Source organism: Rosa rugosa, chromosome 5 (assembly GCF_958449725.1).
Source record: "Rosa rugosa chromosome 5, drRosRugo1.1, whole genome shotgun sequence".
NCBI lineage: Eukaryota > Viridiplantae > Streptophyta > Magnoliopsida > Rosales > Rosaceae > Rosa > Rosa rugosa.
This window is the reverse complement of record NC_084824.1, coordinates 23,100,984-23,108,052: the sequence shown is the minus strand read 5'-3', so window position 1 is coordinate 23,108,052 and position 7,069 is coordinate 23,100,984.

Below are 7,069 nucleotides of genomic sequence, written 5' to 3'. Positions count from 1 at the left end.
TTCAAGATTTCAATCGTTGACAGACTTGAGTTAAATGCCATCTGTAAAAATACTAGCAAAGAATTGCAAAAAGATAGAGAAAAATTGAGAAAGTTAAAAGAATATAGAGAAAGTCTTAGTAGAGAAACTCCCAACTACTGGGATATTATCTATAGGCTTCAAACCAGAATTTATAAATTAGAAGAAGATATTGATAATCTCTTATATATTCTGGAAGAGGAACAAAAACCTCTTAATTACCTGAGCATTGGTTAGATCCGCAAATCACTGGTATCAGAGCTTGTAAAATAGCTCAGCAGGGGAATCCCCGATGGGGACAATGTCTGATTTAATCATAGAGAGACTGAATTCTCTATTAAAATCTTCTGATGAAAAATATCAGATCCTGCAGAAAGAAATTTCTAGATATCAAGAACATCTAGAAAAAAGGATTCAAACCATTAGAAAAACCTGAGAAGAATCCTGTTCCGATTTTTCTAGATCCATCAACTAGTTCTACTAGTATTCGGTATGAAAATTCGAAAGAAACTCGAGATGTTAACATGATGAGCATCTTCGGAAAAAAAAAAAGGAGTACAACTCCTAAATGCTGAAGAATTTGAATACAATGAAATCGAGCATGAGGTAAAAAACGCCTCAATTCCAAAGCTAGATTTCAAACAAATATACAAAAGGGGAACATTTGACCTGATGGATAGCCATCATTTCAAATTACTGGAATTTACAACCCCCTCTACAACAGGAGAAACTGATCTTTTACTGATCACTCCTGCTGAAGTTGCCAGAGCAAAAGCAAAAAATTATCAATTTATGCACATTGGAGCAGTCCAAGTAGGCATAAAACTTCTTGCTCGAGAAGGCATAAACTGTTAAGTTCTATGTGTCTTACAAGACAATAGACTAACAGATTTTCAAGCTAGTCTTTTGGGAACCCTTGAAGCATCTCTGTGCAACCAAGTAGCATATTTCAACTGCTTCCCCAACTTCTCTACCAGCTTGAAAGATGCAGCTCACTGTCTCCGACTGAGAGTCAAGACAGATGGCATATCTATGAAAAATGATATGCAAGAATTGGCAATAGTATACAGGATATACTATAAACTGATGAGTACCACAGTAGAGCCAAAGACAAGGATATCAAACATCCCTGGTCTTACTACTGGATTCCTCACCAGTCAGAAGAACCATTCACAACAGATCCACAAGGCCACAAGGTTACTTGGAATGAAGTAACGTTTCCTATCGAATGGAAATTATCTGGTCCAAAGCTACCAGCAGAAAGTGCAAAAGAAAAAATTTATGAAAGTAGAAAGACTGGAGAAATCAGTCTAAATTTTAAAAATCACAGAAAAAGTGATGTCTGTCCTGAGAATGTCAGGATAAACAAGAACCTTCTTAGAAGAAGCTATAGCACTAGAGAAGCTAGTACTAGTGGCACAAAACCCACTATTGAAGAGCCAATTACTGAAGAAGACCTAGAAGCTGATCTAAATAGACCAGTTAATATGCTTAGAGCACAAAAGCTCTATGATCTTTATGAAGAAGCAGAATTTTGTGAGAACCCTGAACGATTAGAGAAACTAATCGAGGAAATGAAAAACTTCAATCCAGGAAAGGAAAGAAAACTCCTTCCCTACCAAGATGTTGAAATGGAAGAAGGAGAAAGCTCCAAAACTTTCATCACAAGAGAAAAGGGAAAAGTAAAACTCCCTATACAAAAAGCCCCTACTGGCAGAAATGGAGAAAGAAATTCTCAAAGATTTGTCCCAGAGGACAAGATACCCAGAGTACCAATTACCAATTTTGGTATCTGGTTAGATTTGGATAAAACTCTAGACAAGAGAAAAACTCTTGACCAATGGGTAGACAGCCTGATGATGGCATCTGCTCTCACCTTTGGAAAATTCGAAGCCCCTGATCTTCAGATGTACTTTGAAACTACTCTCACAGGAGTAGCTAAAAAATATTATTTCTCTTTCAAAGAAACAGCCAGAGGAAAAGAATGGCTCGAAGATATCAAAGCTTCAAAATCTCCGTATGATTTTGCAGTACCCTTGTACGATCAGTTCTGTGGAGATTCTGCAAATATGAGTGAAAAAGCTAGAGAAATGGCCAAATCAAATATCTATGCTCTCAAAATTTGTGATATGAGATATTTTGAAGAATACTTGAATGAATTTCAAGAATATTACTGTACAATTGGTGAACTAGAAAGCACTGATCTAGTCAACCTGTTGCACAGGAAACTCCCTGAACCATGGAGAACAGCTGTGCGAGAAAGCATAGCAGAAAAACCAATTGAAAGATTTTCAGTTGGAGGAATCGCCGACAGAATCCGGCAATTACTGAAAGAACAATGCAAAGCCAATCTTAGAGCAAAGATGGCTAAGAAACAACTCAAATGAGTTGAAAATTTCTGTTATGGAATACTAGACATGCCAACCAACTGGGGATGTCATGAATCCAAGTTCCACAGAAAGAAGAAAGGAAAATATTACTCTAAAAAATTCAAAAAGAGTAATCAAAGAAAAGATTGGAAATTCAAGAAAAGTTCCAATTACAAGAAACAACATGATGAAGATCCAAAAAAGAAATTCTTCAAGAAAAAGAAGAATACTCATCAACATAAACAACCAAGCAAGAAAGCTTGCAGATGTTGGTTATGTAAAGCTGAAGGGCACTATGCCAATGAATGCCCGGAAAAGGGTAAAAGATCTACTAAAGCTCTCTTTGAAGAATATGAGCATATAGTAGAAACTGCCAACATGAAAGGCTACGAAATAGCCTATTCTGATGATGAAGAAGAAGACAAGTCAGTTTACTCTGCCTGGTCTGAAGAAGAAGATTCTTCTGAGTCTGAGACAGATTATGAAGTAGAGTACTTCGAGTCCAGACAAATGAATGTTTTGAAAATCAAAAACTGGGAAGAAAGCAGGACAGAATCTTTAATGTCTTCTTATCAGGTGAACCCTGGTACATTCGTTTGTGACTTCTGTTTATGTCATGAAAAGAATGGTCTCCCCATGTTTTGTGAAGAGTCAAAAAAGACTTATCACAAAGAATGCTTCATAGCTGAAGCAAGAAGAAAAACCAAGATTGGCCTTGTCAGCCAATTGGTTGAACAAGAATATGAAGAATATTTCTCTGAACAAAAAGAGAAAGAAGTAGAAACTCTGTTCCAAGAAATTATGGAACCATCTTCCTAAAAAAAGAAGGCAGAAATCATCGAAAAAACCGATGAAAATTTAAATTTTGAACTGGTCGAACCACCAGAATCTATTCCAGAAGAATGCAAGCCATTCATTCCCAAGGAACAAGCTCAAGACAATGAGCTTCAACAATCAAAAGTCGTCTCTACTAGTAGATACAGCAACTACATAGAGATCGGGCTAAAGTTCCCTGATCACAAAAAATATCATCTACATGCCTTTGTAGATAATGGATCAGGATTTACAGTTGCAAAAAGATTTGCAATTCCATAGGATCTCTGGAAAGAAGAAAAGAAAACAGCTACTGGTGTTACTTTTGATGGAAGCCATCTCACCATGAATAAACTAGCAAAACATGTTCAGATCACCATTGGTGGAGGAACATTTATCATCCACAACGTCTGGCAATCTGAAGGTCAAGGCGCAGATTTTTTGTTGGGTAATGATTTCATTCTCCAACAGAGATTTATTCAGGATGAAGAAGCAATAGGCTTCAGAAAAGGAGAACGGGTGTTCTGGGCTGATAGGCTTATTCAAGCCAAAAGTATTGTAGGTCCAAACTTTACTACCCAATATCAGAGATCGCAACAGAATAGTGGTGATCTTACCCCCTACAAACCCAAATTTGAACCCATACTCCAAATCAAGCAATAAGAAGAACTACTTGTTGAAGAATCTTCTGAAGAAGAAGAAGAAGAAACTAGTGAAGAAGAAGAAGCTAGTTTCATCCACGAGCACAACCTCAAGCACTTTCAGAATAAGCTTGAGTCTCAGAAAATTCCCACTCTTGAGAAAATCAAGAAACTACTCGAGCAAAACATCGATGTAGACCCTCAGAAGTTTTGGGAAAAAGACCCAATGGTCTGTGAATTAAGATTACATGACATGAATGCTATCTGTCATGTCAAAGCCATTCCTCAGTACAAAGAGGAAGACCAAAAAGAATTCAGAAAAGATATTGAAGATCTCCTGAACAAGAGATTAATTCAACCTTCCTCTAGCCCTCATCATGCTCCAGCTTTCTACGTGAGAAATCATGCAGAAAATCTAAGAAGAAAAGCTAGAATGGTGATTGACTATAGAGATGTCAACAAGAAGACTGTCAAAGACGGTTATCAAATTGCTCAAGTAAGAGTACTGATCAATCAGCTCAAAGGAGCCAAAGTCTTTTCAAAATTCGATGCAAAGTCGGGTTTCTGGCAGGTCAAAATGCATCCTGAGAGTGTACCTCTCACTGCATTTGGAACACCAGAAGGACATTACGAATGGTTAGTAATGCCTTTTGGTTTAAAGCAAGCTCCCTCAATCTTCCAGAGAAAAATGGATAATATCTTCAAGCATGTTGCGGAGTTTTGCGTCGTCTACATAGATGACATTCTGGTCTTCTCCAAAAACAGAGAAGAACATATGAAACACCTCCATGAGGTTGTAAAGCTGATAGTTCAGCATGGAATCATCCTAGGTGAAAAGAAAATCTTCTTTATCCTTGATGAAGTTGATTTCCTAGGAATAAATATTAAAAATGGAGTAATAAAACTCCAACCTCATATCCTTGAGAAGATCTGGAAATTCCCAGATCAAATTCCTGATGCTAAGAGTCTAGAGAGATTCCTTGGTGTCATAAACTATGGGAGAGATTTTATCCCAAAAATATCAGGGTTAACAGCAATGTTATCTCCTAAAACAAGTTCTAAAAGAAAATGGAACTTCACAGAAGACGATGAGAAAATTGTGAAGCAGATAAAAAATCTCTGCAAAACCTCCCTCCTCTTCAACAACCTGAAGAGAATGATGAAATTATCCTCCAAACAGATGCGAGTGATAATTGCTGGTCCGGTGTTGTTCTGGCAAAAACGCCTGGAACTAACATTGAAAAAATCTGTAAATTTTGTAGTGGCAAGTTCAGCCCTGCAGAACTGAATTATCCCACTGGGGAAAAAGAAATTTTGGCTGTTAAGAAAACAATTTTAAATTCTCCAGCTTTCCTTGGAAAACCCTTTACTGTCCGCACCGATTGTGCCAGAGTAAAGAATTTCAAAAATTTCAAACTTGATAAAGCTGCTGATAGAGGAAGACTAGCTAACTGGAAATTATTCCTTAACCAATATGAATATGTTGTTGAATTAATTGCAGGAAACAAGAACTATCTTCCAAATGCCTTAACAAGAGAATTAGCCATGTTCAGCAAAAGAAATGATGACGACGACGAAGGTCGCAATCCCAGAAGCAGAAGAGCTGGGAAAGAACATGAAACCAATGAGGATCCCAAAGAAAAATTCCTCAAGAGATTCCTGCTAAGTCCAAGAGGCTTAGCCACAACTGATCAATCTCAGGGTAAAGGATTGACTAGCCCGTCTCAAACGGCAGACGGTAAAGGCTCATCAAGACCGTTGACGGTTGTTGCTTTACCAAAAAGCAAACCTACTCCAACTGGAGTAATAAATGTTTTCAATTATGAACTTCGAACTTTTGATATTCCTGTGTTCAGAACTGGCAGAAGATTAGCTTACCACCAGAAGGCAATTCTGGATAATCTTTTATTTGCCTTTCAGGAAAGAAGTAGTGGTCTAATGTTCCCAGCCCTCTTCGCCTTAGCTGAAGAACTTTATGAAAATGGCAGGCCACAGTTCGAAGAACTACAGCAGAGTGCTGTCAAGAAAGAAAAAATTAACTTCCTTGAAAACCCAGAAAGTGCTAGGATCCCTATCATGGCACTCACTGAAGCAGACTGGCATAAATTCCACCATCTAATAGGAAGGCAAAATTTAGAAGACCTAGTTCCTCCAACCCTCTTCATCATAGCGGGACCATATGTTGGAAGATACCTGGTAAATGTTCAAAGTGAACATCCGCAAGAACACAAGCTTTGGCTTGTTGAAAATGGTTTTGTCCATAATCTGTGGACCAAAACTAATGATGATCTAAAAGGTTTTCCGCCCATCATCGTCAATACAGTCAAGAATGTTAGAAAAACAGACTGTACGCTTCGTCTGAAGTTTAGATCCACTCCTCCAGAATGGATCCAGCAAGCAAATGGTGAGGTTGAATATATTGCTCCATATCACTATGTGAGAATTATTCCAAGACAATATCTGCAACCTGCCTGTGTTGGGTATAATGGCCAACCAAATTCTAGCATCCCATGGATGAAGGCCATGGCTCTAGAATACATGAAGAAGATCATCTCTGAAGACCTCAGCAATACCTTCCTGGCAGCAGGAGAGAAGATTATTATCACTGCTTACGATCATCCTGACGTAGTCAGCAGTAACCTATTCCTATCTCTCACCAGAAAAGAGATAGACTCAACAATGGCATGCATGCAGTGGGTGGACAAACTTGAAAACGACAACCACTACAAGATGTATGTCGACACAGATGTAGAAGACAATGCTACAACAGTTAGAATGGCCCAAGCAGACAACAACTCATTTGTCTTTGGCCACAACTCAGAGACTGATGACAACATGTAGCAGCTGGTGAAAGAAAAAGGCACCAAAACAAAAAAAGCAACTGTTCCCTTTTTCAAAAAGATACTTTTGCTTTTCAGAAAAGAAGAAGGTGAAAAACATTTCACCCAAATGCTTTTGCTTTTCCCTGTCCGACCTCCATCATCAGGAGCACTCAGAAAAGCAGAAGATCACGGAGTTGTTCTGTATATTTTTGTTTTTGAATTCAAGTTTGAGGTCCGCTCTCTATATAAAGAGCTTTAGTTTCATTTGTAAGGCATTCGAAAACTGAAACATCAATCTGATATTCGAAAAGAGCCATAGTAGAGTGCTTCCATTCCCATCTAGAAGTGAAGTAGTGTGCTTCAGTACAAGTAAGTACTTGTTCTCATTCTTATGGATAGCTAAACA